This window comes from Carassius gibelio, chromosome A6, assembly GCF_023724105.1.
Source record: "Carassius gibelio isolate Cgi1373 ecotype wild population from Czech Republic chromosome A6, carGib1.2-hapl.c, whole genome shotgun sequence".
NCBI classification, from domain to species: domain Eukaryota; kingdom Metazoa; phylum Chordata; class Actinopteri; order Cypriniformes; family Cyprinidae; genus Carassius; species Carassius gibelio.
This window is the reverse complement of record NC_068376.1, coordinates 12014449-12024856: the sequence shown is the minus strand read 5'-3', so window position 1 is coordinate 12024856 and position 10408 is coordinate 12014449.

The window sequence follows — 10408 nt, the reverse complement described above, 5'->3', positions numbered from 1 at the left end:
GCAGCTTTAATTATTAGGGCTCAAGCCCGAAGGGGCGAAGAGCCCTATTGTTCTTCTAAGGATTATTCTTGTTAGGGCTCAAGCCTGGAGGGCGAGAGCCCTATTGTTTTCCTTAGGATTATTATTTTTTTTTTTTTTTTTCTTTATTCTTCTAATTTTTTTCCAAGGTTTCGGGGCTTTTGGGGTCCTTAACATACTCAAAAACTCTTGAAAATTGGCACACACCTTGGAACCTGCGGCCATTAGGGCCGGGCAGAGTCTGATACACGGGCGTGGCACAGGGGCTCTAGAGCGCCCCCTGTAGTACTGAGGGCCATATATCATGCATACTTGCACGTATACATATAAAACTTGGTACATATATATAACTCATCAAACCAAACAACTTTCACACTGCATGTCATAAGCTCCGCCCAACAGGAAGTTGGCTATTTAGGGTTTTATGAAAAACACATGCTCTGGAATTTGATATACTCCTCTGAGGAACTCCACCCGTTCACCACAAAACTCGGAGAACACGATCTCAAGACATTGGGGATGCTAAATTGCGAAGAGATTTTTGATATCTCGAACGGTTTGCCCGTGGCGAGGCGTTGAAATTATGGCGAGAAATGAGAAACAGGAAATGTCTAATAACATCCACATACATTTCCTGAATTTGATCAAACTTAATTTGTTTGTTCGTTGTATGATACCGATCGTATATATGTGACTATTAGGAGTCAAAGTTATAGCGCCACCAACTGGCAGCAGGAAGTGAATCATTTTCAAAACGCTTTGAATTCAGCATCTTATTTTTACTTAATTTGCTTCAAACTTCATCAGAATAATGACAAAACACGGCCGAAGAAAATCTGTTGTGGGGATATTGATATCTAATATAGTGTTGCCATGGCAACGTGTCAAACTTGAATGTTCTGTTCTGGTGATTTTTAGGCAGACAACAAGCTCAGATTTACATGAAACTCGAAACAGATATCAGTATTAAAGATAGCTAAACCATGGCAAAAGCTTTGAAAAGGGCGTGGAAGAGGCACTCTATAGCGCCACCTTTTGTCAAAAGTGGGGGGGTTAGTTTTAGCTACAGACACCAAACTTGGTACATAAATTGTTCTTATCAAGACGGACAACTTTCTAATTCACAGTCATAAGCTACGATCAACAGGAAGTCGGCTATTTTGATTTGAATGTGTATTTTTGAGATTTTACAGTTGTAAAATTAATGAATACTCCTCACAGGGGAAGTACACTATACACACAAAACTTTGTCTACATGAAGAAAAAACATCGAGGAACTTAAATTGCGAACAGATTTTGGTTAGCTTGAACGGTTTTGTCGTGGTGATTTTTTGAAATGACAGTAAAAAGTGAAACATTAATCGTCTTCTATTTTTAAATTGCAGCTTCCAAACCTTTAAAAAACATTTTTCATTTAGAAAACCAGTGATTCTGAGGAAATATGCATAGTTTCATGACTTTACAGCACTGTATGATTAAAAGAAAATTAAAAAACTGTCAGACATCTGATCTCACTCTGTCACTCTGTTTGAGGAATGTATGAGTGCTGACTGTGTGTGTGTGTGTGAGTGTGAGTGGGGGAGGGGTGTGAGCTGAGTGGCAGACAGACAGACAGAGAGAGAGAGAGAGAGAGAGACTTAAACATCTCTTTAATCACCAGAAAAAAAACTGTTTTTTAAATTGTTATTTTTTTTGTTGTTGTTGCTAATTGTGTTGTTTTCATTACAGCTTAAGAAATATCTTAGGCCTTATCCTTTTCTGACAGTTTCAGGGATTAAAAAAAATCCTAAAAAACCTTATTTGTGCTGCAAATAATAATTTCAAACTCATTTGATACTGACCTCTGACACCCTGTGACATGACATTTATTTGAATTTACATAATCTCAAGGATGTAACAGTAAAACTATTCAGCTCACAGATGAAGACTAAGCTGTAATGCAAGCAGAACTATTTCACAAATGCTTATAGGTTAATGAAATCATAACAAAACACTTTTAAATTATTTAAGGATTTGGTAACACTTTAAAATAATGTCTCAATTGTTAACATTAGTAAATGCATTGGTAACACTTCATAATAGCTGCAATTCTTAGCTAAGCATTAGTAAATAGTCAGTTCATGCTTTATATAGCCTTCTCCCAAAATTAATATTTTAGTAAGCATTTTATAAATACAGCTATAATTAAATTGTTCATGGTTTATATGCACATTTATTTTGAGGAGATTAAAGGCTGTAATCTTCCTAAAAAATGTAAAATAAAAAATAAAATAAATAAAATAAACAAACACAGAACTCATAAATATTTATTTCAAGATGCAATAAAAGAAAACTGTACACTTGAATTTATATATATATATATATATATATATATATATATATATATATATATATATATATATACACACACACACACAATTGCATAAGTTTATATTGAACATTTTTTATCAAGTGTACAGCTAATAATAGTAATAATAATAATGCATTTTATTTAGTTTTAGCTACAGACACCAAACTTGGTACATAAATTGTTCTTATCAAGACGGACAACTTTCTAATTCACAGTCATAAGCTACAACCAATAGGAAGTCCGCTATTTTGATTTGAATATGGATTTTTGGGAAGATTATTTTGTGAATTAATGAATACTCCTCACAGGGGAAGTACACTATACACACCAAACTTTGTCTACATGAAGAAAAAACATTGAGGAACTTAAATTGCGAACAGATTTTGGTTAGCTTGAACTGTTTTGTCGTGGTGATTTTTTGAAATGACAGTAAAAAAGGAAACATTAATTGTCTTGTATGTTTAAATTGCAGCTTCCAAACACTTCAAAGCATTTGTTCATACAGAGATCAAATCATTCTGAGGAAATATGCATAGTTTCACGACTTTACAACACTGTATTGATAAAAGAAAATGTGAAAACTATCAGACTTCTCAACTGACATGATCCCACTCTGGCCACTCTGTCTGTGTGAGGAAAGGGAGGGGGAGAGGGAGGGGGAGTGTGAGGGGGTTGGTGACTGTGAATTTTTGGTGATTGACAGTGTGTGTGGATTGTAGGGAGGGGCTGTCTGGCAGAGAGAGAGAGAGAGAGAGAGAGAGAGAGAGACCTAATCATCCCTTTAATAATCAGGAAAAAAAATCTGTATTTTAAATTGTTATTGTTTTTGTTGTTGCTAATGGTGGCGTTTTTTTCCTTTCATTACAGGTTAAGAAATCTCTTAGGCCTTATCCTTTTCTGACAGTTTTAGGGATTTAAAAACATCCTAATAATCCTTATTTGTGCTGCAAATAATAATTTCAAACTCATTTGATACTGACCTATGACATTCTGTGACATGACATTTATTAATCTCATGGATGTAACAGTAAAACTCTTCAACTGACAGATAAAGCTGCAATGCAAGCAAAACTATTTCACAAATGCTTATAGGTAATTAAAATCATTACAAAACACTAATAAATTATTTAAGGATTTGGTAACACTGTAAAATAATGTCTAATTTGTTAACATTAGTAAATGCATTGGTAACACTTTATAATAACTGCACTCATTAGCTAAGCATTAGTAAATAGTTCATGATTATAAATCCTTTTCCCTTAATAATAGTCATTATTAAGCAGTAATACATCTATAAATAAATTGTTCTTGGTTTAATTAAAAGCACATATATTACAAAGGAGATTAAAGTCTCAGTTGTCTCATAAAATAAATAAATAAACCCAACCCAGTTTGATTCAGAATTCAGAAATATTTATTTCAAGATGCAATAAAAGGAAACTGTACACTTAAATAGCTTTTGAGCGATTATTGAAGGATTAGCATCACCTCCGATCAAACCACGATGGTTTGAGGAATATATCTTCCAGATAGTACCACCACTCCCTATATGCAGAGTATGCAGTCTTCGTAGGGCACCAACTCCCAGAGGGGGCACCATCCCAGTTGCTTTAAAAAAAAAAAAAAAAAAAAAAACATGCGCCATTCTCCCATCCGCGCTCGCGACCGCTCACACCTCATGTTTGCGGCTGAATGTTCGTAATTGATGGATGGACATCTATGCCTGGGTATAGGACATCAGCAATCTGACACAGAGAAAAGAAAACTAAAGAAAAAAAAAAAAGGCATAAAGCTGTCTTGACATTGGACATTCAAGAGTCTCAAATTTAGGGACCGTCTCTAAAGTTACATGTGATATTGTTATACACTTTTCTAACGTCAGTAGCATTTGAAGAGAATTACTTACAAAAACAACTGTAATTGTTCATCTAGGTGACAGCTATAATGCACAATTAATTTGAATGTTTGATATTTATTGCAAAAAACTGTAAGTCATATGTAAATTTGCTACTTTTTCACATGGGCTCAAATGCAAATTTGAAGCTCAATAGCATTTGAGAAGAAAGACTTGCAGTCACAAAACAATTGTAATGTGTTCATATAGGTGTCAGCTATAATGCACACCTTATACATTTTTTATAAATATAAAAATAATGTGTTACTAAAGTTATATATATTGTTCTGTGTATGTGATTTCAAAGTCTAGATTGGTCGGATTAACCCTTTAACTGCCGCATTCCTCAAAACTTGATTGTCAGAGGGTTACTGTAAATGCTTATGCCCGCTGGGCACAGTTTTCCCGATGCCACCGGGGTGGCGTTGCACTGATGGCTTGAGCCCGACATCGCTGCTTGCAGCTATATTTCTTCTTATTATTATTATTAGGGCTCAAGCCCGAAGGGGCGAAGAGCCCTATTGTTCCCCTAAGGATTATTCTTTTTCTTATTATTATTATTATTATTTTTTTTATTTTTTATTAAACCTTCCGGGGGTTTTTGGGGGCCTTAACATGCTCAAAAACTCTTGAAAATTGGCACACACATTGGAATCTGCGGCCATCAGGACGCCACAGAGACTGGGACCCGGGCGTGGCACAGGGGCTCTACAGCGCCCCCTGGAACACAGTCAGAAATCTTGAACCATAGCTCACACACACTTGCATATATTTATATGAATCTCAGTACACTTGTAGATCTCATTGAGCTGAACAACTTTCGCGCTCTATGTCAAAGGCTCCGCCCAACAGGAAGTCAGCTATTCATGGCTGTTTAAAAAAAGCATGTTCTGGAATTTGATATACTTGTCATAGGTTTTTTACATGATTGCCACCAAACTCGGTGAACATGATCTCAAGACATTGGGGATGAAAAATTGCGAGGGGATTTTTTATATCTCGAACGGTTTGCCCGTGGCGAGGCGTTGAAATTAGGGCAAAAAGTGAGAAACAGGAAATGCCTAATAACATCCACATACATTGCCTGAGTTTGATCAAACTTCATCGGTTTGTTCGATGTATGATACCGATCGTATATATGTGATTATTAAGAGTCAACGTTATAGCGCCACCAACTGGCAGCAGGAAGTGAGTCATTTTCAAAATGCTTTGAATTCAGCATCTTATTTTTACTCGATTTGCTTCAAACTTCATCAGAATAATGACAAAACATGGCCGATGTAAATCTGTTGTGGGGATATTGATATCTTATATATTGTTGCCATGGCAACGTGTCAAACTTGAATATTCTGTTATGGTGATTTTGAGGCAGATAACAACCTCAGATTTACATGAAACTCAAAACACATATCAGTATTCTTGATAGCTAGACAATGGAAAAAGCTTTTAAAAGGGCGTGGAAGAGGCACTCTATAGCGCCACCTTTTGTCAAAAGTGGGGGGGTTAGTTTTAGCTACAGACACCAAACTCGGTACAAAAATTGTTCTTATCAACACGGACAACTTTCTAATTCACAGTCATCAGCTACGATCAACAGGAAGTCAGCTATTTTGATTTGAATGTGGATTTTTTTTTTACATTTAGCTGTGAATTAATGCATACTGCTCAGAGGAGAGTAACACTATACACACCAAACTTTGTCTACATGATGCCAAAACATTTTAAACAACTTAAATTGCCAATGGATTTTGGATAGCTTGAACGGTTTTGTCATGGTGATTTTTTTAAATGACAATAAAAATGGAATTATTAATTGTCCTGCATTTTTAAATTCCAAACACTTCAAAACCTTTTTTCATACAGAAAAAAAGTCATTCTGAGTAAATATGGATAGTTTCACGACTTTACAACACTGTATGGATAACAGAAAATTAAAAAACTGTCAGACATCTCATCTCACTCTGTCCCTCTGTTTGAGTATATGTGCTTCAGACTTCCATTGTCTGAGAGAAATAGCGCCCCTACAGGTGCAATTACCGGACTTTTACTTTCACTTTTAAATCGGTTAAAAATACAAATACATACTTAGATTTAATTCACACTGACAAGCTAAACCAACATATCTGATTATTACCGGTTCAGGGCTCATGGATAAATAATTTCTGGCCAGAGATACGTGAGAAATAGGAGAGATGAATCACCGCTCTGATCACGAGCGTCTGGAGTAAAGAGCTCAGAAAAAACGAATTTATTCCTGTTTTAAAGCTTTTAAAAATAAATTATTACAGCGATATCACACAATCAACCAATTAGAACACACCAAGAGCTAAATTCAGATGTTTTTGAACTGTTTGTGTGAAAATTAAATATTTGTGGCTGCCTATCTGAAATCACCGCTCCGATCAGCGCTTACAGTGTCGAGCTCAAAACAAACGAATTTATTCTTGTTTAAGAGCTTTTTTAAATAAAATATTACCACAAATGCACACAATAAACCCATTGTAACACTGCAAGAGCTAAATGCAGGTGTTTGTGACTCGTTTAAGTGTGAAAGACTATTTGACACCGCCACTGGCAGAATAACATATCTCTCGAGCTGCAGGATTCTGCCTTTCGTCGTACGAACGAACACATAACGGACAAGATTATTTCAAAATAGCTTGGCGAATATGAACGAAAACAGCCAATTGAACATAAACTGTTGAGAAATAAATCTGAAGTGGATCTACTGTATTTGAATATTAAGTGACCGCATATACCAGCTGCTTCTGTCTTCAATTTGAATCTATAAAAAAAATGAAACTCATTCATCTTGGCTGCTTTTTTAATGTGTGTACGTATGTATTTATTATTTTGCTCTAACAAGAATTAATCTATATTTAATTAAATCAATTACATTTTATTTTACATTTTATTTGTCCATTTCTGCATCTAAACGCCTAAAAACATAAAACATGATCTATTATACTATTGTTAGCAATTTCTTTATCGTCCAATTTTTCTGGTGTACACACTTTTATTTTCATAATAAACTTGTTTGTTAGATTATACACAGTTACAGTGGTCTATAATAAATATTGACAGGTTTTATTCAAGCTGTTTAGAATGATTGCAGTAGGCTAATTTTTTTAAATGTAAATCCAAAAAAAAAAAAAAAAAAAAAAAAAATTAATAAAAAACATTGAAAAACAATAACTGTTGTACTTTTTTTATACATTTTGTATAATTTCATAGTTTATGCATTATAGTTATAAAAACAAATAAATGTAGCCACTCACATAGAAATAGGCCTTATCCTTTTCTGACAGTTTTAGGGATTTTTAAAAATCCTAAAAAACCTTATTTGTGCTGCAAATAATAATTTCAAACTCAAAAAGTAAATAGTCAGTTCATGCTTTATAAAGCCTTGTCCCAATATTAATAGTCAGTAGTAAGCAGTTTATAAATACAGCTATAAATAGCTTGTTTTTGGTTTTATAAGCACATTTATTAAAAAGGAGAGTAAAGGGTCAGTTATCTTCCTATGAAAAATAAAAAAATAAAAATAAACAAACAACAACACTGATTGATACAGAACTCAGAAATTCTATTGTGGATTTATGATAAAATCAGCCTGTAAATGATTTCATACTCCTCCAAGAAGACACAAGTAGTTCACACCAAACTTTTTTTAACATGAAGCCAATATACTGAGATGTTAAATTGCGAATGGGTTTAGGATAGCTTAAATGGTGTGGTCATAGCGATTTATTAAAGTAACATAAAAAAAATACAATAGTTATTTTACTATATCTTTAATTTTTTTCATTCCAAACTCTTCATATTTTTTTATATACGTAGAAGTTATCATTTGAAGGAAGCACAGTAAGTTTAATAGCTTTATCATTTTCAAGAGCCAGCATAAAATTAAAACTATCATAACTTATAAATGAAGCTTGCAATTCTTAGTACCAATAATGGCCACCAGATGGAGGTATAGGATTACTTTTAAATAATTATTGTAGAAACAAGTATGATTTAAATCATTTATAGAAATCTTTCAAAGAAAAATAATATGAATTTTATGTATTTACTGATAAAATGACCCTCACTTTATTAGAATAACAAGCTGAAATATTGTGAACTGTATATTAAGAATAATTCTTTATAGGCTTTATGGACAGACACGTTTTGAGTGACTCTTGAAGGATCAGCACCACATCCTCTTTTACCACTGTTTAAAGAATTTATCTTACAGAACAGATGCAAATTAATTTTGGATAGCTTGAATGGTTTTGTCGTGGTGATTTTTTGAAATAACAGTAAAAAAGTAACCAGTAAATGTCTTTTATTTTTTTAAAGTGCAGCTTCTAAACACTTCAACAAAATGTACACATAGAAGTCATGCTGAGGAAATATGCATAGTTTCATGACTATACAACACTATATGGATGATAGAAAATTAAAAAACTACCATACATCTGATGTCACTCTGTCCCTCTGTCACTGTGGGTAATGTGTGTGTGTGTGTGTGTGTTTGTGTGTTAAGTGTGTGTGCTGAGTTTGTGTGAATGTGTGGGAGAGGGGATGGGCTTGGTGTCAGAGAGAGAGAGAGAGAGAGAGAGAGAGAGAGAGAGGGAGGGAGACTTAATCATCTCTTTAATCACCAGCAGAAAAAAAAAGCAATTTTGTGTTGTTGTTGTTTTTTCATCATTACAGCTTAAGAAATATCTTAGGCCTCAACATCAACTGTTGCTGCTTTATATAGCCATCTCCCAAAATTAATAGTCATTAGTAAGCATTTTATAAATACAGCTATAATTAAATTGTTCATGGTTTATATGCACATTTATTTTGAGGAGATTAAAGGCTGTAATCTTCCTAAAAAAAATAAAAAAATAAAAATAAAAAAATAAACAAACACAGAACTCAGAAACATTTATTTCAAGATGCAATAAAAGAAAACTGTACACTATATATACATATATATACAATTGCATAAGTTTATATTTAATTTTTTTTATCAAGTGTACAGCTAATAATAATAATAATAATAATAATAATAATAATAATAATAATAATAATAATAATAATAATAATGCATTTTATTTAAGGCGCCTTTCAAACCACTCAAGGTCACCGTACAACAAGTAACAACAGTAACAATATTAAAACAAAAAATAACAGCAAATAACAATGTCAATAAAAAACCACAATAATATTAGAATAGCACAACATATTGTGGAATACTATATTAAGACTTTATATATAGGCTTTATGAACAGATAGGTTTTGAGAGATGCTTGAAGTACTAGCATCACCTCCTCTTGTACGACGGTTTGAGGAATATATCTTCCAGATAGTACCGCCGCTCCCTATATGCAGAATACGCAGTCTTCGTAGGGCACCAACTCCCAGAGGAGGCACCATCCCAGTAAAATAAAACATGCGCCATTCTCCCATCCGCGCTCGCGACCGCTCGGACATTTGCGGATGAATGTTCGTAATTGATGGATGGACATCTATGCCCGGGTAAAAGTCATCAGCAATCCGGCACAGAGAAAAGAAAAACAAAGTAAAAAACAAAACAAAAACAGGCATAAATTTGGCTTGACATTGGACATTCGAGAGTCTCAAATTTAGGGACCGTCTCTTAAGTTACATGTGATATTGTTATACAATTTTCTAACGTCAGTAGCATTTGAAGAGAATGACTTACAGTCATAAAAACAACTGTAATTGTTCATCTAGGTGACAGCTATAATGCACCATTAAATTGAATGTTTGATATTTATTAAAACAAACTGTAAGTCATATGTAAATTATGCTACTTTTTCACATGGACTCAAAAGCAAATTTGAAGCTCAATAGCATTTGAGGAGAAAGACTTGCAGTCATAAAACAATTTTAATGTGTTAATTTAGGTGTCAGCTACAATGTACACCTTATACATTTATATATATATTAAAATAAAGTGTTACTAAAGTTATATATATTGTTCTGTGTATGTGATTTCAAAGTCTAGACGGGTCGGATTAACCCTTTAACTGCCATATCCCTTAAAATTTGATTGCCAGAGGGTTACTGTAAATGCTTATGCCCGCTGGGCACAGTTTTCCCGATGCCCCGGGGTGGCGTTGCACTGACGGCTTGAGCCCGCCATCGCT